The sequence below is a fragment of the Taeniopygia guttata genome, chromosome 2 (assembly GCF_048771995.1).
Source record: "Taeniopygia guttata chromosome 2, bTaeGut7.mat, whole genome shotgun sequence".
In the NCBI taxonomy this organism is placed as follows: domain Eukaryota; kingdom Metazoa; phylum Chordata; class Aves; order Passeriformes; family Estrildidae; genus Taeniopygia; species Taeniopygia guttata.
In genome coordinates, this window is record NC_133026.1 from 110,939,359 (window position 1) to 110,965,568 (window position 26,210).

General features: G+C 36.9%; 1 long non-coding RNA gene across 3 annotated transcripts in view; it reads right to left on the minus strand.

The window, feature by feature from the left end:
* Positions 1-493: 493 nt before the first annotated feature.
* Positions 494-26,210, minus strand: part of LOC121469216 (uncharacterized) — an 83,225-nt gene continuing 57,508 nt past the window's right edge. For 2 of the 3 annotated variants that reach the window (XR_012054133.1, XR_012054132.1), the window contains exons 3-4: positions 17,182-17,246; positions 494-3,647 (exon numbers count right to left, since the gene is read on the minus strand). This is a non-coding gene — a long non-coding RNA (uncharacterized lncRNA). Of the gene's footprint in view, positions 3,648-17,181; positions 17,247-22,578; positions 24,649-26,210 lie in introns of those variants that run through there. The other variant, XR_012054134.1, reaches the window with a different exon arrangement.

The window sequence follows — 26,210 nt, forward strand, 5'->3', positions numbered from 1 at the left end:
TCCGACAAATTATTAGAACTCACACAACTACTCCTGACAATGTCACCAGAACAAGATGTGCAGGATCAGACCTTATGATTTATTCATAAGTTGCTGTTGTGTTGAGTTTTGTTGCTAAAGTTAATTGGAATTAGAGTCTTTATTGATAGAAAAATAAGAAAAACGGATTTATTTTAAGCTAGCTTCAAACTAAGTTTTTAATTAAATGACTGCTTTTTTTCTCACCACAATTTTCCATCTCAGGTAAGAAGCTGTGGGTACCCACATTAGAGATAATGAAGCATATTTTAAAAACAAGTCTGAAAATCATTTAAATTTTGCTTCAGACTTCTAACCCAGACTTCGGTCTTTAGTATTCTATACAGCCCTGTATAAAATCTCTAAATCTGAATGTCTCCACCATCTATTCTTTGTCAGAGGCTGTTACAATCAGCTGAAGCTAAAAGTAATTATTATACATAAATGAACTGAAAGAAGTTGATTTTACACAGGCTTTAATATCACAACATTTATTAGATTATAAAAAAATTTGCTTGTAGAGCACTGCATGGGAATTAAAAAAAAAAAAGAACAGAAAATCACATTCTCAGATCCAGCCAAAGCTTTGTAATTCATGCAGAACCTAAAATTACAGACACATATATTAGGAATATGTAAAGAAATTAACTGACTCTTGTAAATTGTGAAGACCATCTCCTTCGAAGCATTTGGAATTTGAGGCTGTTTCCTAACAGCAGCTTTAAAATCCCTCTTCCCCTCAGTGAACACTTAAATTAAAGCAACAGCAAGTATTTAAACTATTTCTTATCAACTGTGCATGCTTGTTAGTATTTTTTGCCTTCAGAAACTTCTGAGACAATAATCATCACTTAATTAAGGTATAATTTTGCTCTATCACACTCTGTAGGTACACAATCACTGCACAATATTCTTAAGAATTTCTGAAAAGAAGCATCTCACTGCCACATGCAAGTAAAACCTTGAGAGGATTAAATAAAACAGAACTGTTGGCTTATTTTAACTCAGTGGCATCATTACTGAGATATTACTGAATTAAAGGAAATTTAAATATACAATAATGACTGTGCATATATTTATTCATCTAGCTAATCGTGTGTAATGATCAGGAGCCTTTATTAGGAATCCTCTCTCCAGAAGAAGCAACCACTATTATTTGGTTTAATTACAGAATAATTCCTCCACGCGTGAATGAATTAGCCATACAACCCTCACAGCCAGTGTGAACATTTAGGTTGCTGGGCAGGAAGAAGCAAGATTGGACATGGAAGGGAAACTGTAGATGGGAGTGGAGAACACTCAGAGTCATGATTCCAAGGATTAGAAAAGACAGATGCTTCCTAGGCACCCTGTGGTGATGTTATTTCCTCCTGCAACACCAAGTGCCACTGGAATTTGCTGGACAGAGATTAAGTTTGGAGCAACTTGCAAGGTCACGCTGGCTGTGAGGGATGTACGTGTACCCAAAGCATTTCATTTTGATCTGCCAATTGATCAGAAACTTGTTGTGCTCAGAAATCTTTTCTATCTTGTGTTCCTTTTGACATATACTCCTTAAGAAAAATAGCAGGCACGTTCATCTCAAGGCTTTGGCTGAATTTAGATCCTGTCACAAAGTATTTCACTTTTTTTCCAGGATATTATTTACCCTAATTTCAGATAGACCTCTTCTGAGAGCACCATAAATCATAGATCCACATTTTCAGTCCTGAATACTTAAAACCACAGATCTAAAAATACGTGCTGGTCATTGATTTGCCAAATTAGAGATCTCCTGGAGATTTCCTACTGTTCTGTTCCTTCTTTCTTGCATTTTACCTTTGCAACAGAAAAGCACGACTAAAGTACTGTTGAAGATTAAATAAAAGTAATGTAAATAACACCTCATTCTATAAATGAATGAGAGATTCAATTTAATTCAATTTAATTCATTACAGGCATTGTAATGAACTGTAGGGAAGAAATGCTTAGCTCCTTAAATGAGCTTTGGGAGCACTGGAGTATCAGCTATTAGGAACTGAATTTACCTTAAATTTATCTTGACCCATCCATGTAGTTTTGTATCGTGAAAGTTAAAACCCCTTGTCCTTAAGGTGGCAAATGGACACTTCTCTTTCTCATTATCTGCCTATGTTTCTCTTTTCACAGGCAGACAGGACTGTTGTGAGACTCGTGAGGGCCAGGGAATAGAGTAGGAGATCTTAGTTTGAAAAGATAGGTGTCTGCTAAGGAAGGCAGGAGCCTCTTGAAATAGAAAATGTAAACTCCCTCACTCTGAATTATTATAATTTTGAAATTAAGGGGCTTTCAGGCAAAGATACCGGAGTAGGAATAACAGTTTTTTTAAAAGGAAAATTAAAAATAAATGCAATAGTACAAAAAAAAAAACCCACTGATAGAGTCAGAATACAACCTGACACCCTGTGGGTCAGGGTGTTGATAGCAGTCAGATTGAACGGTGGCTGCAGCCCTCCTGGAGTTACAGGCGTGGTTCTGTTGAAGCAATGATCCTGTAGAAGGGTGCAGTTTTCCTCTGAAGGTCCAGTGGTGGTGTAGTGGGCCTGGTCTTCCTCTGGGAATCCAGTGGGAGAAGTCTGACTGTGGTGTCCCAAAATCTCAGATTATATCCAGGTAGGAATGCTTGGCTCCTCCCTCTGGGCAGAGCTTCTCCCAATGGGATGATGTAATTTTATCAGTCATGCAGTGACACTCATTAACAGAAGATATTGGAAGGAAGATCGGTTGTGGAAGAGATAAAGTGCCCAATTAACACAAGTTAACTGCCCCACCTCTAACAGATGGTGGTAGAATAGACACCTCCAGCTACATCTTCCAACCAAAGACACAGGAAGGGTTCAAATCCCTCATCTTTCATTTAACTGCAGGATGAAAGACACTGTTGTCCAGCTCAGGGTGATGACTTCTACACCCCCCTCAGCAATTGCCAGAGTTAAAGGAAACTGTAACATTTTAAAACTGGACTGTCAGAGGGATCTATTGTTACCCCCTACCCTTCAGAGGAGTATATTTTCAAATGGTCAGAATTTGAAATATTTTAGCTTTTTGTTATAGAGACTGCACTCAGCTGTTCTGGATAGGTGTTACCTAGGAAGAACTCCTGTGCTTTTCTGCTTTTTTCACCCATGCAGGAAAAGACACCATTTGCCACTAGACACTTCAACATTCAGTCTTGATCTGCAGTGAGACTACAGATTTTTGGCCAGGCTCATTAGGAGCTGCACACCCCACAGGCCAAATTGTCCTCAGGCTGTGTAATAATAAGGAAATTAAGTTTAGTCAGAACTTTCTTGTGCTCCTAGTAAGTGCTAAGTGCTTCAAAATGAAATCTTTAAGAGCAGGCATAGACATAGGCATATGACATATTTTCAGATGGGTTGATGTGATGTAGGGTACAGTTAGTTAAAGTGGTTTCTGCTTTATGCATATTTTCACATGCTCATGTTCCCTCGTAGTGTTTGTTTACAAATAATCCAACCTTAATTATTAAGCTTTTTGCTTCTTATTCTAGAACTATCCTTGGCAGCAGCAATCTTCTTGAATCTATCATGTCCCAGAGCAGGGAAGATACTTTGGTTTTTTTCCCCTTATGAAAGCTAGAAAGATAAATACTGTCAAAAAAAAAAAAAAAAAAAAAAAAAAAAGGAAGGATTCAGTAACAAGGTAGCTCTAAACAATCATTTCATGATCAAACTCTAAAAGCCTAAATTTCTAAATTTATCTTTGCCAATGCTGATCTGGACTGGTTAAAAACTGCTGTACTCTTTGGTGGGTCAATGTTTGAAGAAATAAACACACTGGACCAAGCTTTGTTTATTACCAAGCTTTATATTCTAATTTTAAGCTCTACCTTTGCCTTCTGTTTGAACAGCTGGACTAATGATATAGATACAATAAGATACAAGTGCTCTTATAACTCTCATTAAACTAAAACCCTATGAATTGCTGTTTTTGCATGTGTTGATTTTATATAGCACCTTTTTTAAGCAGTTACTGGAATGGAGTTTTTAAAGTAATCTAATTTTCAAATTATTTTGCGTGACTATTGAGTGCAGTTAGCAATACAAGCACAAAACCTTGCCCCCAGTTCTGAAAGAAACTATAATTGAATTGAACCTTACACATGTTTATGCAGGTGTTCAAACAGGTTTGTATATTCCTGAGAATTACCTTGATCTTGTATTCACTATTTGAACATCAGTTGAGAGTATTTGCTTTTCCTCTGGTTGAAAGCATCTGCTGCTGCTGTTGCTGATGCTGCTACAGGAATGATTTAAATTTACTGTTGCTGTAACCAAACACATTTTAATATGTTAACCTAAATATTGTATGTGGGTACACTAAAAATGTCTTTATTCCTGTGTGTCTAAACTTAAATTTGATTTATGCTAACAGTATTACATTAATAAAGAAATTTTATGTTCTAGTTTTATGTAGGAAGTTTTAATATTTAATTTAAACACTTGTTAGTCATTAGGCAACTAGAAACTTTTCTCTGAAACTGTGTCCTGCAAGAAAAACACGTGATTACTTGGTTCTGTAATAATTCTGATGAGCCAAATAATGATATTTTTCTTGAATACACATAATTATAATATATAGGCATCATTGCAAAAGAGACCTTTTAGTCCATCAGAATTTGAAACTAGTACTTTTAATTTGTTGCTTTACCACAGCAAAGAAATGGGTACAAAAAAAATTGCCATAAATATATATACTTTGATTTAAAAATGTTTTTCAGATTTCTATATCCTTATACACAGTGGTCCAAAAGAGAAATGCTTTAAAAATGACAGTAACATAACAACCTTGCATTGCATTGTAGTTAAAAACTGAGACAAAATTGGTAGGCATGGCTGCTGTTGCAATACATCTGCCCTGTTCAGTTTTACCTTCTGTTGTGAAGTCCCATTGCTAAGCTAGTCCACAGTAAACATTTTTTAATTTGCATGTGGTGTTGACCTTTAATAAATCATTGTTTTCTTTAGGATTAGCAGGAGGTACATTCCACCCTGCATAATACCGATCAAATCTCTAATAGTTGCATTAATTTGCTCCTTCTTGGGTTTGATTATGAGACAGTTCAGGTGGATATGAAAGATCAAGCCTTAAGAGAAATAGAACATTTCTTAGTAAGTTACTCTGTGAAGAAGATGACTTCAGACTTTTTCTCTGCTCACTAGCTCTTCTTACAATGCCTTGTAAAGCTTCTAAAGGACTAATGGATTCCTACAGGTAATAAGGAAAAGTTCAGCTCTCTTTCCTTTTTCCAAGAACAATTATTATTTACTGAAACTCTTAAAAATGTGTTTTATCATGAGGTAACAAGACAAAACCCTCTCTTACACGAAGCAGGAAACTACAAGGAGTGGCTCTGCAAGGCTGCTCCTTCAAACAATGGTTAATAACTTAGGTTAATATGCTCAATAGCTGAAATAGATATTCTGTATCTAAGGTGCAAGCTAAGATGCAATACAGTATCCCAAATCTGGGGAACTGTTTTATATCAGCTGGAGACTATATTAAAATGCACTACTTGTGGTTCCTATTTTGGTGTTGAATGCACTTTGTCCAGTAAATACTCAGGTATTCAGAAAAAATATGTCAATGAAACCACTTTGCATACACACAGATATCATTCTTGGAGAAAATGCTTTGCATCCAGATAAACAGCTGAATTAGCATATCTGCATGACAGAGAGAAGTGACAGATTGCTTTCCATAAAGCAGTTGCACAGCTTGCTCTGGCAACTCTTTGGTATGCTACAGAGGTATTGATCCAGGAGCCACATAACAATCAATCAGGCTCTCAGAGGACTGTGAAAGGATTGCAAATGCTTAAGTTAAGTAAGCACACAGTAAAAAGTTTGATTGAAATAAAAAGTGACTGCTTTCAGCTGCAGATACTTACTTTTCACCTTAGCTTGCTGGAAAAAGATAATTATGTGAGCTTAATGACTCTTTCAAAATACTGGGATCATAAACCAACAGGCTGAGGATGCTGCTTTTTAGTAGTAATGTCAAACCACATTAGAGTAACAAAATGCGTTAAATCTCATAAACCATTTCTTATTTCTAAACTTTCCTCAGAATAATAAAACTCACCTACACTGAAAATCAAAGTGTAAGAACGTTGGCTGCTAATGCAGATCATCAATAAATAATGCACATGTCTATTCCTCTATGTCTGTGTTACTATTTGCTCCACCAAATAGTAATACAGACATAGGGGCACCACTTTTGTTAGTACTGCAACTTCCTTTTCCCAAAAACTCCATGTTGAGCTTGCTGTAATTGCTAGAAATTTCTGATATTAACTCTGCCTCTGCCTGGTGCCATCAGTGCAGGCTTCCTGTTCCTTTCCCTTCTTCTCTCCTACTCACAACCTCTCCCATCTTGTTTTATTATGCTGAGAGCAGGCTTGGCCATATGCCTCATAATTCATAACCCCTGGCCCCACATGTTATCTGGATATGGAAAAGTCAGTCTTTTATAAGTACACGTAATTCTTTCTCTATTTTTCCCCCATATTAAGTCTGATTTTTGTCAAGTGTGGGTGAGTAGCAGTTCGTAGGAAGATATTTTGCTATTTATCCTTCAACACCTGTCCATTCACGTGTGCCTTCTCTATTACAACTTGTAATTCAGTTTTTAGTGGAAATTGGATATTTTTGTTTAATACCTTACCTTTCAGATGCAAATGTATAAGAAAGTAAAGCTCTGTTCTAGAGGGAGTATATTCCAGATTGTAAGGAACTAAAATTTCAAGTGCTGTGCCTAGAAGACAGTTCTGTATCTATAGGCTAACCCTTCTCAGGAGATTAAGGAAAATGCTTTTCTGGACATTTTTAAAACTAGACATTGCCTGACAATGCCTGGTTGTAAGCTACTTTTAAAAGTCCTCTAAAAGAAAAAAAAAACAATCTAAGATTTGATTCACCCTAGTAGGTTTGTATCATCACCTGAGGTTTCCTCATGTTTCCTCTCAAGAGCAGGTCTGCAGATCAAGGCCTTCCCCAATAGTGTTAGCGTTCAGGAGCACACATAATCACGGGATATGATTATATGCAGGTGCTTTTATTGAGAGCTCTGGGAATCAGGGGTACAGACCCAAATCTGACTCTGACATGGCTTTCAAGCCGAACATATTTTATATTCTATCGTTATGTAACTTATATGTCAATTATTAAATTTATATTGTTCTAGTGTGTACATTGATCTTATTCAAGCATGAATTTCTCGTGATCTCTCTCTCAAGCCCCTGACCACAGTTTCTCATGACTATTCTTACAATTAAACAGTAATTATATTTAATTACGAAAAAATCATCACATCTGACAATTATATAATTTATCATATACTGGTTACACAGGTCAGTTCTAGCAAGTACAAGGCCTATACTTTCCTAGGGCATTTTCCCAGGGCCTATGAAGCCTAACTTTCCTTCTAACTCCCCAAATCCCCATGATTTTAAAACCCTTTTACTATCAATATTATAAAATTATTTCAAACACCAGAAATAATGAAAACTAAAATTCCAAGCTGCTGTGTGCAGCAGTAATAATTTATTAAATGTACATTAATACAACAGCTTCTGTGAAGTATGAAAGCATATATCCCATAAGCAGATGTAAAATGAATAAAAGCAAAATGCTATTAACATGTTTGAGTGCTTAAAAGCATTCATTGTTCAAAATCATCAGGGCAGAATTACACTTTCCTTTGAATACATGATTGACTATAATCTAATGTGTGAGAATTGTTTGTTCAAATACTTGTCTAACTTGTTAAGTATTGCATGCAGAGATATGTACACATTAATTCCACTGACAAGAACTGCACTCCTACTTGCAATTTTCCTTTGGGATCTCAACCTAGCTCTGGTTTAAGTAACCACAACAATTTACTCTCTGAAAACTAACATAGGAGACATGCAGAACACATTTTAAGAAGCTGGAAATTTCAGAACCTGAGGACTAGAAGGTCACTCAGATAAGAAATAAAAGTTTCCTTCATGTCTGTGAGCTGTTTTACTCAAATTTGGGTTTAGGTATGTGACTCCCAGGAGCTTTAGCCATATACCCAGCAGGTCAGAGTAGCTGTGTAAGCATATTTAGCTCAGTAAAAGTGGTGTTTCTGTGATAAAGTGAAACTGCTGATGCTTAAAAAGATGATAACCAAGAAGGTCTGCTGTGTAACTCAGCATCTGCAATAAATTTCAGCCAATTCTACTAAGTTGATGGAGCTGTTATCAACCAGAATAATGTTACATTAACTGCACAGCCCAGGAAGAAAGAAACTATGTAGTAGCTCACTAATTAGACAGTTTCTAGAGCAAGCTTTGGAAGACATAGAAGAGCTAGTCAGAAACTAGATGGAATAACTCAGACAGCTGGTCAGGAGAAATTAACCCAGTGGCAGAAAAATTGGATTTAATGAGCCAATATCACCTTCCTGTCTACCAGATCATTTGACCTTCTCTAACGACTTTGAGATATAGCATGATGCATTAAGTTTCTTGAATGGGAATAAACCAAAAGGCAAACCAGAAAAACTCATACTTTATTTGCTGAAAGTATGGTTGGAAGGGGGGCAGCTGAATCATTGTGACTTTTAGTGAGGTCAGTTGTTTTGCCTAGGTAGATGTAACTGGATTACCTGGAAAAAAGTATCAAAAAACTCCCTGGGAAAAGATGAAAGGACCACCTGGCAATCTCAGGACACTGGAGAAGTATTACTGATTAAAAACAAAGCAAAGCAAAATCTCAAAAAATAAAACAGAAGAATTTAAATATGCATGCTGAGAGCGAAACTGTAATGAGGATCAATCTTGCGGATGGTACAGGGATATAATGTAACATGTCACAACATCTATTATCTCATTCAGATAGAAAGTCTTGCTATGTTTTTCCTTACAAGTGCAGCTTTTCATGTTTGAAATACAAATTTGGTGCTCAGAACCACAGAAACATTGTTTCTTTTTGTGAACTAGCAAGACAAACAAAGAAAGAAATGTGCAGTGAACCTGGGGTTAAAGGAAGTTTAAAATGGTGATCAAACTGTAGCACTTTTATGTTGTATGTCCTGTAATATTTTCTGTGATCTTGCTAACACCTGACAGAAAGATTAAGAATAAAGCTTTGCTGCAGATGTTCAAAACTTGGCCCTTTCCTTTCCCTGAGAAAGCAGAAATGCTCAGCTTCAACTCTTATTGCAGGATTTTTCCTGTGTCAGCTGACAGATCCATTTCCTTAGCAACTTTCCTCCATTGGTCTTATCCCCGTTTTTAAGATCTCATCTCTTCTGCATTAAAAACACAGTTTTGCCTGCAAATGGCTGTGACTAACAGCTTTATTAAAGGACTGAACAAAAAAAAACAAAAAACAAAAAACAAAAAAACAGGAAAAAAAAAAAAAAAGAGAGAAAACCCTGCAGATCAAACATGTTTTTACTAAGTCTTACCAGCTTTGCCTTCGGGGCCACTTCACACATTTACTGTGTGTCTGCAACAGAGGACACCGTCCTTGGCAATGACCTTTTTGAATCTCTGGCATATCTGAAATGTGCAGCAGAGCATAGTATTTCTCTTTTTTCCTAATCACAAATGGTTCCTTTCACTGCTTCAACGCTTGTGGGCTCTCTGACACACATTCTTATACTCTCTTTCACACACACAACACACAAACACACATACAAAGTCACTAACAAATATGAACAAGCTTCTGCAAATTTGAAAGCTATCGTCTAACTTGGAATTCACAGGTAAATACTGGAAATCTTTATCCCCTAGAAGCTCTCAGCACTTTTGCCACCTCAGTGTCTCTGCTAAGTTAGGATTCTTTCAGGATAGCTCTTCAGGATAATGTCCTCCATCAGTTTTGAAGGTATGCACACTGCTACACTGACAGTGGCACTGAGCATTTCACTGTGCTCTATGGCAGTGCTTCAAATATTGAGCTAATATGAACATTCAAGAAACAAACAGAGCCTAATAGTCAGGGTAAGCACACATTTGTTTGCAACAGAAAGATTTTAAAACAATATATGATGACTAAGATGTCCCTGGAGTATGGACTTCTGCTTGGAAAATGTCTAGAGTGCTACTGGATTACCATTACATTACAAGACACCACAGAAATGCTGAGATGAATCTCAAAATCTTACAAATAGAAGCTTCTCCAATTTCATCTGAGGAAGGTGGTCAGAGGAATAATTAATTGTGCTACATTGAGACCTACATTTCTGCATAAAATAATTTATTCTTTTCAAGTTTGCAGGGTAAGATTGAGGGCCAATGAAACTGATGAGTGTAGCACTGATAGTTATAAGATATTTAACTTATATAGTACTTTACTTGAAGCATTCTATTACTGATTGTATAGAGTCTCTCAATCTTTTTATAGTTTATACATGGAAAATAACAATAAATATTCAGTTTAGGAAAAGAGTAGCAAAATATTTCAGGTCTTTTAATATGGAGCTGATGTTCAGATCTAGCTCTCTGTGATCTAGCTGCAAAACCAAGGAAAGACCTGATCTTTGACCTCGCCTTCCCTGCATCACTGGAGGCAGGCTGGGGCACCCTGACTGGGGATATCTGACCTGTACCTGTGTACACCCTGCAGTGCCCTGTGCAATGTTCAGTATCCCAAAGCCTCATGCCCTTCCAGGTTCTCTGGTGCCCCTCTATGCAGATAACCCCTCAAAAAATGGAACATCTTTATTTTCTTCACATATGTTTGTGTACGGTAACATAACCACAGTAATAAATAGTCTGGTTTTCTATATCTTGGTGTCAATAAGGGAAGGATGAGACAAAGATGATAGCTTGTCACCTGTTCTTTAAGAAAAATGGAGCTACTCTGACGATATTTACCCCAAATAAATTAACATTTCTTCAAATCTGAAAAGTGGGAATTAAGAAATGTATAGATTTCATGCATCTGGCCAGAGTTTTAATTTTCAAGAGGTTTTTAACCCACTATTGAATTAGCAAGCACTTAGCAGACACAGTCTTGAATTTCAACCCTCCTCTTGCTGCAACAACATTTTGGCATGTATTTGGTAGTATATGTTTATGGAAGATTTAGCTCCATGGGGGGACGTTTTATTTCTCATCTTCCAAGTTACCATGGCATAAACAGGAATGACATCTGGTAAGAAATCCAGCTGTTATGTTTACAGAATATAGAAATCAGTAAGATATACCAAAGAGAACAGAGATAATAAAACCAGGCAGATGATAACACCACTTCAGCTGAGGCCAGTTGATCCCTCACACCACCAAACTGCAGGCTGGCAGCTCTGATCCAGCTCTGAGGGAGCCAGCTGACTCTCCAGGTTAGGAAAACCAGCTCATGTTCAAGCTGTGTCCCTACTGACAGTGTGGTTGTAGCTGACTCTGGGCACTCACCTCTATAACCTTGAGGCTGAGAAGAAGCAGTTACCACAGAAGGTAGAGATGTAGGCCAGCCACATACTAGGAGGAAAGAGATCCCTTTGCAAATGAATGTTTTCTCCTGTGACTGTGAACGCCAGTTGGTTTGTGCCCATCTCTAGCACATCATTGATAAGCAGCTGTTATTTTTTCCTGCACGAGAACGTCAAACACTGCCTGGACTGTCAGTGCTTGCTGGTGCAGATTTGCCAACAGATCAGAGTCGAATCTTACATCTGCTTTTTATCAGTCACCATGAAACTGTCAGATCTGTGGGGAAGGAAGGCAGATCACATACACACCTCCAGCAGCATTAAGTGTGATTGCATCTACAACCTAATAACACAGAAAACTGATAAGAAAAGGGAGCAGACTGTTACAACGAATGATTGACATTTTGATGAATTTGGATTGTAACACAAGCTTCAAATACATAAATATACTAGTTAAGAGTTCTACAGCATCAAATTGAATATTAAAGCTGAAATTTAGGAACAGATACAAACTGCTTTAAATAAAACATACAAACACCTACTCACATACTCGGATTTTTTATCTTGCTAGGCAGGTACAATTTATTTAACTTATCTCTAGAAATTATTTATTGATCTTACAAAAAACCCCTACAGATTACTTGGAGGCTGATTTTAATGGTAGTGTGTGCTCATCAGAGCTCAGACAATCACAATAACCAATTTCTATTAAGGAAAATAAAGAAGCTACAGGGAGAAAAGCTACAGGCAAAAGTTTTTAAATTACTTTTTATGAATGGAGGGCTTGTGTTTGAAAAAAGACAATAGAAATATTTTAAAAGATGGAAATAATAGTCTTTTAGATTGAAGACAGACTAAAAACGAGTAAAACAGAGCATGTTGTACTTTTGGGGAAGAAGAAACACCGTAAATAACATTAATAATTTCTGGACTGGGAATTAGGCCTTCATTCAACACAATGTTGTGGGGCTTTGGTACCTGCAGAGGACTGGAAGAACAATGGATTGAGAGAGCAGTCTCAGCCTTGTGTCATAAATCTTGGAAGCTTTGTGTGGCTGGGTTAGAGAAACAGCACCAGAGGCAGAAAGTGAAAATCCCGGTTTCTCAGACCTTTGTGACACAGGGGACCTGAGATACAGCAGTGCATGGTCTCATGCACTCTCTTGGCTGGTGCTGGGTATGGCTCTCCGTCCGTCTCGCTGACACTGGTGAGCCAGGACATTGGTACCGGCAGTGGACAGGACAGTGATAACAGAAATTGATGGAAAGATAGATCTCCATATCTCTAGGGGCTCCCCTCACTGGTGCCTGGCACTGACAGCTGGAGGTAGAAGTCCTTGGCTGACGGTGCACATGTGTGTGCACATGTGTGTGTTTTCCCTGACACAGCTGACTTCTCGCTTGGACCGGCTTAAAAGCTGAGCTTTGTGCTGCCAGCATGTTCCATGATCCTTTCCTACTACTCTTGCTACTAATTATACTAATCTCCTGCCATTCAGTACTCTGCTCACTACCTCCAGAAATAATAAGACATTTTATCAGTATCTCCATGGATTCTGGAATCTCCAGGCCAGGAACTAATCTCTGGTATCTAAGTAGGCAGACATCACAGTCTAGACATTCCAGCAATATAATTACAGGGAGAAGATAGGTGAGTCTGGTGGATATGTGCTTTGGATTTGAAATTGAATTCTGTGTGCAAAGGTATAGAAAATACACAAAACTATCAGCCTTTTAAGAATCAGTGTTTTAATAATCGGAGAAAGTGTTGGCAGTATTCCAGCTGAGGTAAAGATGCACTAAATGATAACATAGCACTATTTGAGTGTTTTCATTGTGCCATTGAGAAAATATAATTTGCTATTAGTCTTTTCTGTTGAAAACTACAGTTGTGTAGAATATTATGTTTAATAATAACTGTAAATGGCACTTATATTTTCCCAAGAAAATGCCAGATTTGAAGAAATGTTAATTTATTTGGGGTAAATATAGTCAGAGTAGCGCCATTTTTCCTAAAGATGTCTTCCTTTTCTTCTGTTGTGTCAACCGCATGTCTCAGTTTGGAGTCATTAGCAAACTTGCTGAGTAATTTTAATGTTTAAAAATATTTGAAAATTTACTCATGACTCAGTAGCAAACATGTAGGGAATCAGTGCAGGAGCAAACTCCTTTCAAATAGACTTATATAATTCTACAGTACCACCCTCAGCCTTGTTTAACACTAATATTAGCTAGGCAGAGTCCCCCCGACTGACTGCCAACCCCTGCCTCCCCCACTAGCCCACCTGCATGGCTGCTTCAGCTACTCACTTTACCAGGGAAATCAGAGGAATCTGTGCATGACCCTTTGCCTTGGTGCTGCTGTGACTTTGATGTCGAGTCTGGTCAGATCTAGGAAGCAGATGATGTGATTTCATAGTTCCCTTGCAATCCTGCTGTCCTCTGGATGATGTTAGATTTTCATAACTGGTTCTGCCTCAGGGTTTCTGGTCCTGGGGGGTGAAAACCCTCCCCTCCTGGGATATATTTCCATTCCCTCTCTGGTAATTCACACTCCCCATTTCAGGGTAACAGTAAACAGAAAGATTGCTACTGATTCTCTGTGAATATAAGCTCATGCTCATTTTTCCTTATTAACTTTGAAATAATTTGAACACATGGAAATTAGAATAGGTCCACAAGCAGATATTTAGTGCCATAAATGAAATTTCCATATTTGGGTTCATTTGCCATCTGTAGCAGAAATATTACAGAGGAAACCTGATAGTTTCAAAAAAAGAAGACATAAAATTACACATTTTATGTATCTTATACCAGATTCTCTATCTTTCTTTCCACCACTGCTTATCTCACACTACACACACACAGAGAAACTGGAAAATTGGAAAATTTTATTTCAATATGTCAATGAAAGTAATATGTTCTTTGTTGTGAAAAAGGTGTGCTTTTTATCTAAAACAAATCTTGTTTTTCTGTTAGAATATAGAAATTTTAATTTTTATGAAATTAAACATTTTTCTGTTGGGTTGGCTCCATCAGAAGAGAGATGGAATGCAGAGGAATAAGGAAACTGAACAACAGTTTTAATAATTCAAAGGGAAAAAATAAAAGTAAGGCTGAAAGACATCAAGGATGCTTTAACATAATTGAAAATTATTAATTATGCAAAAGGTTAATTAGGCATTTCTGTATTACATCTGAATAGTAGCAACAAGTTAAGAGTAAAAATAAGTAAAAGAAAGAAAGAAATGCAGCCATATGGGAATATACTAAAGTGTCCTTCTGTAGGACTGTTCCAACTGTTAGACTTCATGAAAATCCACATAAAGAAATTTTATTTGTGCTTTTTTTGTACAAGTGTGAAGAAGGAGACAGAAAGAAACAGAACTTGTGCTGACTCCTCATTCTCTATAAACAAAATTTATCACAATGTAGTTTAATTTCCTGTGTATCTGAGCCTTGATGGAGGAAGTTATCCCTGTTCAGAATACTAAAATATATGCCCATCTTCCCATTAATTTCAGTCCACCTTATTAACAGCTAATATTTACCTCAAGATAAATATTTTTATCTTATGAGACAGATGAAATTATAGGGTTAATTTTTTCCTGAATCAGAGCTAGAACTACAGAAACATAATTTAGATTAGTACTCCAGAGTTCATCCAGATGAATTCCCTGCTCAAAACAGGTCCCATTAAATCAAGACCATCCCACACTTATAATATAAAGCAAACCTCTTAATATTTGACTAGAATTTCCCACATTCTAACTTATGTCAATTGTTCTATTCCCATGAACCTCTAAAAAGACTCCGTCTTTATCTTCTATTCTTATTAAAAAAAATTATAAAGCAATAGGTCTCAAATTAGTCCTTATATTATTATATATTCCCAGATGAGAAAATGGGCACTCTAAAACTTGAATTGAAAATTTTGTTTTGCTTTGAGCAGCTAGTTACTTGTGGTAGGAGGAAATATATAAGATGGTAGTTCCTTAAAGTCCTCATCTGTGATATGGTAGTTTAAAACAGGTTTCACCAGGAGCTAAAACATGCTGGAGCTTGCAATTGCTGTTTTGATAAGAGATTTTTCCTCTTATTTTACCATTAATATAATTACTGCTTTCCATTAACAGTTCTCTAACTAATGAAAGCCTTAATGATTTCAGAAAAACTAATATAGCATGAATTGCAAAGCAGCCCACACAAAATGGGAGATCTAACGCTGCACTTTAAAAGAGTTGGTTCTTTTGTGGGTAATATGCAAAAAATTCTGCATGCACTGTGCACACCTTCAGGATCAGAAATGCTGTTTGCAAGTCAGATTTACCAGCTTGCAAGAGGAATGTCTGGAAGGTAAAAAAGGATTGCAACATATCAAAAACTAATCTCATGTTTATTCCAGGACTATGCTGGAGGCAGTTTTGCCTGGTTTAGGTAATATTAAAAGTCTTGTGGTCCCTGGCTATTAAAATGGTTCTTAAATGTAACCTGTCAAGCTATACCCCCTATTGCCACTTTCTCAGAAAGTGCCATACTACTCATGCTCATGATTCTCCTCCACCAAATGTTTTTGTTTTGCATCTGAAAGTCAGTGTTGCTGTAGAAAGCTGTCCAGCATGCGGCACACAGAGTTGATGGCTGAAATGTTATTTGTACCCTCTAGATATGATTTTTTTTCAGAGCAGTATTATAATTTGAAAGAAAAGGTTAATTACTAATTACAGATTATTTAGTGTGTACTTGTACATGACAATAACTGTCAACAAAAGCAGTAAATGCTTCTGCATCCAAAAAAGGCAATGCAAGCTCAGTCACCTGTCTCTACAGATGAAAGGGATCCCTGCTCTAGAATGATCTACTGAAAATGTAAACACTTTCTGTAGGGGAAGGCTCTTATATGTTCATTTTTATTTTGGATCCCTATGCTATTTGGGTTAATTTTATAAGATAGAAGGCTGTTGTTAGCTTTATTCCTCCTTCATCAAAGATCCATTGTAAGCTTCAAAGAATTCTCAGTCTTCCTGCGCACGGTAGGCATTTTTTTTGTCTCTTACCTCTATACTTGTATACCAGTTCCTCTTCAAAATGTTTTTCATTAAGCTTAGCTTTCAAAGCCAAACCATCTATCAATTTATTTCAGTTTTCCCCTCTACTTAAGTCTAAGAATGCTAATAATTTTTCCCTTTATTGCAGCCTGAGAGGCTTCCTAGACTATTTGACTATTTACTTCTCCCACCACAGTATATCATAAAACATCAAATGAAGTAATTCTTTATGATCTTCATTATGTCTGAAGCTTCCAGAAGGTCTGATATTAAATCTCTGCCTTCTATATTTTTTGTTGTTTGTTTTCCAGTAGTAGGTCAATGCTTCGGAGTCACTTTAATTAGTACATGATCTAACTGTGTAATTAACCCACTAGTTATATATCCTCCAAAGATCAATGCTGTGGAATATAATCCCAGATAGATGGTCCTGGCAGATAACGATTGGATCTCACAGAATGCATTATGTAAAGAGAGAGTATAATATCTGAAAGAGACCAGTGTATTGTGCTGTTGTCTATTCTATTGTGCCTCTGAAAAGAGTCCCTGGAGAATCATTTAAACTGTTCATTCAAGATGACAGTCTATATTGGACTTGGAGGCTGGCATTCTCATTTAAAGAAAGCTACAGAGCAGCATATTGATCACCTGAAGGTGCATCTGTTACCTGGTACTGCAGCATCCATAGTGGGCCTGATAAGTGGAACATTTCACCCATCCTTGTTTTTCTGTCTGAAATGAAGTCAAGATGGAAATTAGTTTAGCAAGTCCACTTAGTTTTAAATGAGAAAAGTATAATGGCTTGTTTTACATATCCCTCAGTAGGCTACCAGTCTTATTGTGGACTTGATTACTTCCCAGAATGGGCAGAGGCAGTGAGAGGACAGAACAGAGTGGAGATGTAAAAAACCTTATCCGTGTTTCTTCCATGTGTTGTTCCCCGAGAGCGACTGAGGGTCAGTGTGGTCTCTGCAGGAGGGATCAGTTTGGAGAGGACTAGAACTATCTCACTTTCAGAGGGGCAGATGCCACTGAAATGGTGTCATGTGTCATAAACAGTAATTTCAACACTGTGAGAGGAAACAAAAAGTGAGATTCTGCAGTCTGCTGCAAGGCTCAACTAGATGAAAAGAGCAGCATTGGAATATTCAGATGCAAGAAAGAAGAAGAAATTCTGTAGACATAATGTAGACATCTGCAATGTAGGCTAGGGGATCCTCTGTGCAGTCACAACAATGATGCTTCAAACCTGGAGTTCATATCATGTTATTGCAGATGACGTTCAGAGATGAACTTAGGTTTGGCAATTTTCCTGATGAACTTTAGACATTCAGACGACTAGCTCAGATAAGGATGACTACACTGCAGATAACTGAAGTCAGAAAAGACAAATTCCTGTTAGACTGAATGAAAAACAGATTATGATGGAGTCCTACATGATTTCATGGCTACCACAATCTTCATAGTTTCTATAGAAGGCAATAGAAAATTCTGATGTAAGGAAAAAAAGATTATGATTTCTTTTAGGCAATTACTCTGTGACATACTAAGATGATAAGGAAAAGCTTGTTAAATGGTGCTTCATTACAATTTGGCAAGTAAGTCCTAAATCACAGAAAAAGAAACACCTCATGAGAATTTACAGTATGAATTGACACTAGAACAGGCTGAAAGAAAGGAATACACAAACAAATTAAATTATTATATGTATAGAATTCCCATATTTCTCAGAATTACAGAGGACAAAAGTATTTCATATGAGATTAGACACTAGTGGAATGAAATAGAAATAAAAAGAAGCTGACATTAGAGGCTTTATGTTTATAATGAAACAAAAATTTTAAAAGTCTGTGTGTCTGTAACAATGCAACTGACAAAGGAAAACTAAGTAGAGAAGCAGAATACTCTAACAGAAAAATATAAACTTGCTCATGAATTTGCAGAAAAAGATGAAATACCAAAATGAGCAAAAACCTGTATAAGAGAAAAATAAAAGGCAGTATAACACAAAAGGTAAAAAATATACAAGTAAGAAACCTGCCTCTTTGAGATATGCCTCAGTTCACTGATTATCCTGGATGCTCAGTAGATACTTAGCATGCATAAGACAGCGTGTAGCTCTATCTACCAAAATTTATCTTAGTATTCTTTTCATGTCATGTGCTTTGGTGATTCTAGGCTTAGAAAACAATTACATGTGAGTTGATTAGCATAGTATATCTGCCTGAAGTTCTAATAGAGAAGGGGGAATACTTGAGAAAAGGATGCAATGAAGCTAATTATATTTTGTATTAGTGTAGACAGAAAATATCTGGAGAGAGGACATTAATGGTAAAGATTTAGAGTCACACTTTTTTGCTGGGTAAGACTAGTGGCAGTGAAGTCAGTAGCCTGGTTTTATTCTGATGAAATTGAGATTATTTTACAGGATTCAGAGTTGAGTGCAACATTGCACTATGTATTGGGTTTCCCTGACCAGGTTTTGGTACTGGGGGGATGCCAGAAACTTCCCCCATGTCTGACAGAGCCAATGCCAGCTGGCTTCAAGACAGACTTGCCACTGGCCAAGGACAAACCCAGCAGCAAAAGTTGTAGTGCCTCTGTGATAGCAGATATAAGGAGAAGGGAAAGCCTCCAAACCCACAGCAGGAGAGGAGTGAGAACATGTGAGAAACAGCCCTACAGACACCAAGGAGAAGTGTCTGTAGGGCAGATTCTGGAGCTGAGCTTCCCCTGCAGCCCATGGTGAAGAACATTATGTGGGCAGCTGTCCCCTGGCAGCTCATGGAAGTCCATGGGGTAGCACAGATTCACTGGCAGTCCATGGAGGACCCCCTGCTGGAGCAGGTAAATGCCTGAAGGAAGTTGTGACTCCGTGGGAAGCCGACATTAGAACAGAGTTTGGGCAGTAGCTGTGGACCCATGGACAGAGCCCATGAGGGACAGGTTTGATGGCAGGACTTGTTACCCACACTGGAACAGTTTGTTCCTGAAGGATTGCACCTCATGGAAAGGACTCACCTTGGACTAGTTAATGAGGAAACACAGCTCATGGGAAGGACTCACATTAGAGAAGTTCATGAGAATTGTCTCCTGTGGGAGGGATCCCACGCTGGAGCAAGGGAAGAGTGTGAGTAGTCCTTCCCCAAGGAAAGAAAAAGCAGCAGAAATTAACTGTGTCAGTAATTGACTTCAGCCTCCATTTCCCATCCCCCTGCACCCTAGGAGAGAGGAGGTAAAGAAGATCAGTTGTGAAGTTAAGCCTGGGAAGAAGGCAGGAGTGGGAGAATATATTTTCACAAAATCAAAAAAAATTTGGTTTTATTTCTCATTACCCTACTCTAATTTGATTGGCAAAAAATCAAACTAATTTCTGTGAGTCATGTCTGCTTTATCCATGATGGTAATTAGTGAGTGACCTCTCCTTGCCCTTATCTCGACCCATGAGCCTTTCATTCTATTTTCTCTTCCCTGTCCAGTTGAGAAGGGGGGTGCTTTGGTGGGCACCTGGTGCTCAGCCAGGGTCAATTCACTACAGCTGGACTAAGATACACCGCAAAAATCAAGATGGCTTTACAGAAACTACTACAGTTCATACATTGAAAACTGCACAGGGCCAAGCTAAGTAGCTGTAAGAATCCCATCACTCCCTCTGAAAGGAAAAAATAACACAGTTTTTGTGACTGTGGCATAACTGTAGGCGTCTTCAGACATGAAAATGGTTGTTGCAAAAAGGTCCCTCCAGATTGATTATTATTTCAGTTTAGACCTGTCCTGCTGTTATCTGGATATTCGATATTGGAATACCAATTCAGTCTTAGAACAAATAAAGTCCTTATTTCAAAATTTTCATAACATGCATTTGATTCAGATTCATTGTAGCTACATTTTCTTAAAAGTTCATAAGTATTTACGTGATTCCAAGATAAAAACTGAATAGTCAACTGAAATTACATTATTTTAAAAATTCTATTTGTTGAACTTCTTGCATAATTTATAAGTGTTATAATCAAGGGAGAGCTCTTTTTAGAGAGTCTGACCTAACTATTGTGAATAGCTGTAATTTCTTTTTAAATGAATAATATGTCAAACTCACCAATGGCTCACCTTTGTTTGTGCAAGAGGAAATGAAGGCAGACATTTCTATTAACAGAAAACTATTAGGTTTTCCAAGCTCCAAAATGCTACTCTTAGTCAATGGCTGTAAATAAATTAATCAAAAGTAATGAAAAAGAAAGTCTAGCCAGGTAAAATAAGAAGTCTGGCTGTCTTTCAGTTAAGTTTTCCCAAGGACATAGTAGAAATAAATCCTATTTATGAAGTCTCAATGAGAAGCAGCAGCAGAATATCAAGTGTTCATGACAGGAGGAAAATACCTCCTATGAGATGAGTAATGTTTCTGGTAGAAAAGAATGTATTTGCTGAATTACCTTCAGTAAAGGAACATTTACATAAAATCATATTAATTTCAGGAAGGTATTTAATATTTCTGCATTTGCTGAATCCATCTGACCAAAAAAAGTGGTGTGTAATGAAAATGTGTGTTGAAGATGTTACTTTTGGAATCAGAGTAATATTATCCAAGTTTTACTCAAATATTTCAGTTTATACATAGGACTTTGATGGAATTGCAGTCTTGCTATGAACCATTAAGGGCACATTATTCCATATTTTTAATTGAAATGGCACAAAACCTATAGCTTGTCAGCATAAAAAAAAATAAATATGCTTTTCTAATGCCTACAGAGAGCTATATTTCACCATCTTTCCTACTCCCTGGGTACTGTTGTTGTCAGTGATAGGCATTTTTGAAGTGTAAAACAAACACAGGAACACTTTGTTCCTCTATATGCTCTGTTTCACTGTCTGAGTAATTCCCAGATGACTCCGCGGCACTCTAAAACCATTGGATTGGTTTTAGAAGTGGAAAACAGCCACATGATTATGTTTGAAACCAAAACCATTTCATTTCCATTGCTGTAATTCTGCCTGAGTATGTCTAATGTTGTGCTGTATATTTTCTAGAGATGTTTTTCAAATTTTTTTGAGGAAACTTCTGCAGTTGCTCTGAACATTGGATTCATTTATTAGAAAGTTCTTGCTAAAACACAACTGTTTGTAGTAGAGGTATTTGCAGAAGCAAACAGAAACTGCAAGGAGGCAACAAAAAAAAAATATAATTCCTATTCTAATAGTACAGAAGGAATCAGCAATGTGTGTGGGTGTGCACAAATCACCCAAAACCTCCTCAAATGGACTCTTTCTGCTCTCATCTCTTTTCTCACATTTACAAAACATTAGTCAAACCTTCAGCCACAACTGAGGAATAGTGATATATAGGTGATAAGCAGATGTCTGAAAGTACTCCACATAAGGTTTTTTTTTCTGATTCAAACCAGAGTTATTCAATAATCTTCTATTAATCACCACTTGTAAAGTTTCACAACTATATCTGTGTTGCAGAAGGGCTCTGGATAAACTTGTATGATTGCTCCTGGCTCCTGAACTAGTAGCTGACAGAAGTGCTGCATCCAAACTGTCGGACAGAGTAGTTTTGGGTTGTTCCTTGGACTTTTGGTTTCATGCCCTTGTTCAGGATAGGAGACCTGTCAGAGGACACTTGCTGCTGGATGCTTGTGTTTTTATCCAAAAGAAAACAGGGCAATAGAAAAGCAGGAGAAAGGTGAATGGACATCAGAGGAGGGGTAATACCCTCCTGAGTCTCATCCCAAAATTTAATAAGGATTCATCCGGTCCTTATTTCCAAGACTGGAGGCTGGGGAGTATTTTCGAGTTAAATGGTTACCTACTGCATCAAAGTTTTCTCTGTCCTTTCTAAACTCCCAGATAATCCTCCTCTTTACAAAGGCACTACTATAACCACGTATGCCTGAAATGCAATGGAGGTACTCAGCACCAGCCTCTGTCCTTGGTCTTCCAGAGCAGAAACAGTTCATAAATCAAAGGCAATTGCCAGCCATGTTCCCAGCAGTCTCATCTCTACAGGGACTTTTTACTGAATACTCAGGAAGCAAAAATTCCTCAGCAGTGAGATTTTTCTTTCTAGTCTTTTTTCTGTTTTGAACTCTGAATCCTCCTTTCCATATCAATGATATTTCAGAATTTCAAGAGCTGCTCAGAAACAGATTACCTTTAATGATGAAATACTGCATATAGTCACTCTTTTGAAAACACAAAGTAAATCCAGTTCCATAGACCTGAAGAAAATATTTCCATGTTTCAGCAAAGTTCTTACATATTTTACACTGGTTCTGCAATCAAATGATCCAAACTAATGCACAGAAGAACATTCTCATGAGTTTAGCAGTATTATTAGCACTAACCAAATTAACAGACTAAAACTTCTGTGTGAAATGAAAGCAGAGGGTGCTACTTTACACAATTTCCCTATATGGCAATTGAAATGGAGGCTGCATGGGTGGCAAAGAAAAAGGAACAAGCATAAATGGCCATCTAAATTCCAAATGCCTTTCCTACTATGGGAAACATTTTGTAACGTTTATAATAAATGGATTTGGTTTTAAATATTAGATGGTAACAAGAAATAATTCAGTATGACATTGATGACTATTCCAATAAATTTAAATAAATTTAATTTAAATTTGAAAGAAAGGCATCACAATTGAAAATATAAATTCTGTGTGTTCTAGGGCATTATCTTGATTTTACAAGGCCATCTGCTTATTACACTATTCTGTATGCAACAATGTATGTATATAATACCATTAATGCAACTTTAGCAGTGCAGTGTTCCATGAAAATACTAAGGAATGGTAATAATGACATCAAGCTACAAAAGGGACATATGTGTTCATATTTCTTTTTCTGATTGTGGTGAGTTTGATATATCCATCAACATAAACATCACCATCTGCAATGAAATACAAAGAATTTGAAAAAAAATAAAGACATGTAATTGTTGCATTTTCCTTTGCAGGTTGTTATGATTTTATACCTTATGATGCTCCCTTGATGCAAAATACCAGTATAAACTTTTGAGTCTACTACTATTTAAGTAATAGACATTCAAAATTTTGGTGGTTTGAGAAGTATAAAAACTCATTCACTTTTAATTTCCACAATGCAGCATCTTTAGTTTCCTATTTTTCAAAGAGTATACTCAGAAAAGTTGCAAAGGCAGTAGCTAAAAATTGCCAGAAGCTAACACAGGAAGGAAAGAACTGGAAAAATCTTTCCAAATAGGTCTGTCACTTACTTAAGGTCTCAGAGTTACAATAGATGATTACTAATCAGTGGATAAATTACCCACTTTTCAGTAAAGTGTTATTTGTACAGTTTGTTTTTTGCTTTTATCTTTGTTGATTCTTCTGTGGAAGTATTCAGATTAAATCATAAAGTACTGTCATCTGAGAAGACTAATTTCTTCCTGCCAAGCAGTTTTAAACGCCATACAGATATTATGATTTGAACAACCCAATATGTAGAATGCCAAAAAAGACTAAATAACTTCATAGGTCAACTTCCTCCTGACTTGTGGCTAAAGACTGCTCAAGCTCAGTTTCCAACAGGTTTCCTTTGTGTTCCTTCAAGCAGCAGCCACAAAAGAAACATTCACTTCTCTGTCAAAATACTGAAAAGATTGAAATGTCATTAGATCAGTGATTACTACAAATGGAGTTTTTTATTGAGGATAGCCTGTCTTTCACATGGTGCACAGTACATAGAAATCATTCATTATATGTGCACATCTTGATGTACTTGTACTGAAAACCATTTGTAGATTCAGATCATAAAACGGGGTAGTGTGTGAAGCAAAAGGCAGACTTTGACATTATGACTCCTTAGTGCACAGCAGTACAACATTCCTGAACAAGGTTACTACAGTTTTTTTAATGAATATTTGCTTGGGTTTTGCAGTTAAGTTTTAATATTTAATGCTATAAGGAAAAAAAGTAAAGTGTATTATAGAATCATAGAATGATTTGGATTGGGAGGGACCCTAAAGATCATCTAGTTCCACCTTTCAGCCATTGGTGGGGACAGCTTCCACAGGACCAAGTTGCTCAAAGCCCCATCCAGCCTGGCCTTGAATACTTCCAGGTACATGGCATCCACAACTCCACAGGGCAGCATAGTCCAATGCCTCACCACTCTGTCAATAAAGAATATTTTCCTAGTATTGAATCTTAATCCGCACTCTTTCTGTTTAAAACAATTTCCTCTTGTCCAATCTAGCACATCTAGGAGAACATTGTCTTTTCAGGAAGATCATGTTAAAAATAAAAAATAAAGTTAATGTATATTTGTAATCATTATCTAGAGACTTTTCCCTGGATCTTGTTTATCTGTGAAACTTGTTTAATTATTCCCTAATTCCTGAATAATTAACTCTTCTTGGTCTCTTGGGGTAGTTTTTCTTAAAACCTCGTCATAAATCGCCTTCTGCCTTCAGTGACACTGTGGTCCAAGGCTCCAGTATTAATCCTTTGTTTTATAAAGAGTATTATAAAGAGTATATATGTGAGCATGTATTTATAAAGAGTATTATAAAGAATTCACAGACATTTTAAGTACAGTAATTGTAGAGTACAATTACTGTACTTAAAGTCTTCTTCTACAATTACTGTACAAAGTCTTCCTCAATAAATTTAATGCAAATTAAAAGACAATTATAACTGACTGTCTCTTGACTACAAGTGTTTGTTGTCAAATAAGAAAAGGTACCTTGTTAAATTTATTTTTAGTTGCCTCCTTTTGAAAGGAAGAAAAGAAAAGAACAAAGACAAAAAAAAAAAAAGGAAGACTAGAGGGCAGAGAGGAAAAAAAGAGTCTTAGACAAATAGCTTATTTGGCAATTTAAACATTTGGATTAGTATGGAGCAGATTGTGGAACAGAAAATGCTGAAATCAAGATGATCAAGGAACTGTCATATACATCAAATAGTTGCATCACAGAGTATGACATTAAAAAAATTAGATTCATTGAGTCCCAAGGACAGATGGCACAAGCAGATGAATACTGTACTTCCCTTTAAATGGAAATAGAAGAAAAATGCATATGACAAGACTTTGAATAATGCCACTGACATTAATAAAGTTACTCAGATTATGAATTTGGGTGCTGGAGAACAATTTATGTCATATCTGGAAAAGAGTTCAGTATCTCAAAAATTAACTCAGGTGCTTTGAGACTGAAGGCTGGCTAAGGAGATGCCAGTAGCTGCTGAACATTTTGAAACAACAGAAACAGAAGAAAAAAGTCAATAAAGCCTCAAATGAAATGGGGAGTTTATAATTTGCTGCAATAACTCTGACAAGAAGTTTTACACTTGTACTGATCTTTTGTTCTAAGCTACTCCATAAAAGGATTTTCCATCCAGGCAGAGAAGAGCAGTAAACAGCCGGTCTACAAATTGCTTTCTAAAAAATTTGCTTTTTCTTTTCCTATAGCTTTTCTAAGTGGCCTGAAGCTAGAAAGCTGCTCTTCTTATTTCAGTCCAACTGCTTACCAGAAGCCTGAGACATTGCCAGTGCTTTCAGTAGAGTTGTGGTCAATGGAGATGGGCACCCCCTGAGGCTGCCCTGTTTCCTTCTCTTGGACAATTTGGAACAGTTTGTAGGTCTGAACATGCCCTAAGAGAAGAGTTCTAGGAAGGAATTTGGACAAGATCATGGTTTTGCAAGGAGAATCTTTCTTCTGACCAGGAATTTGCA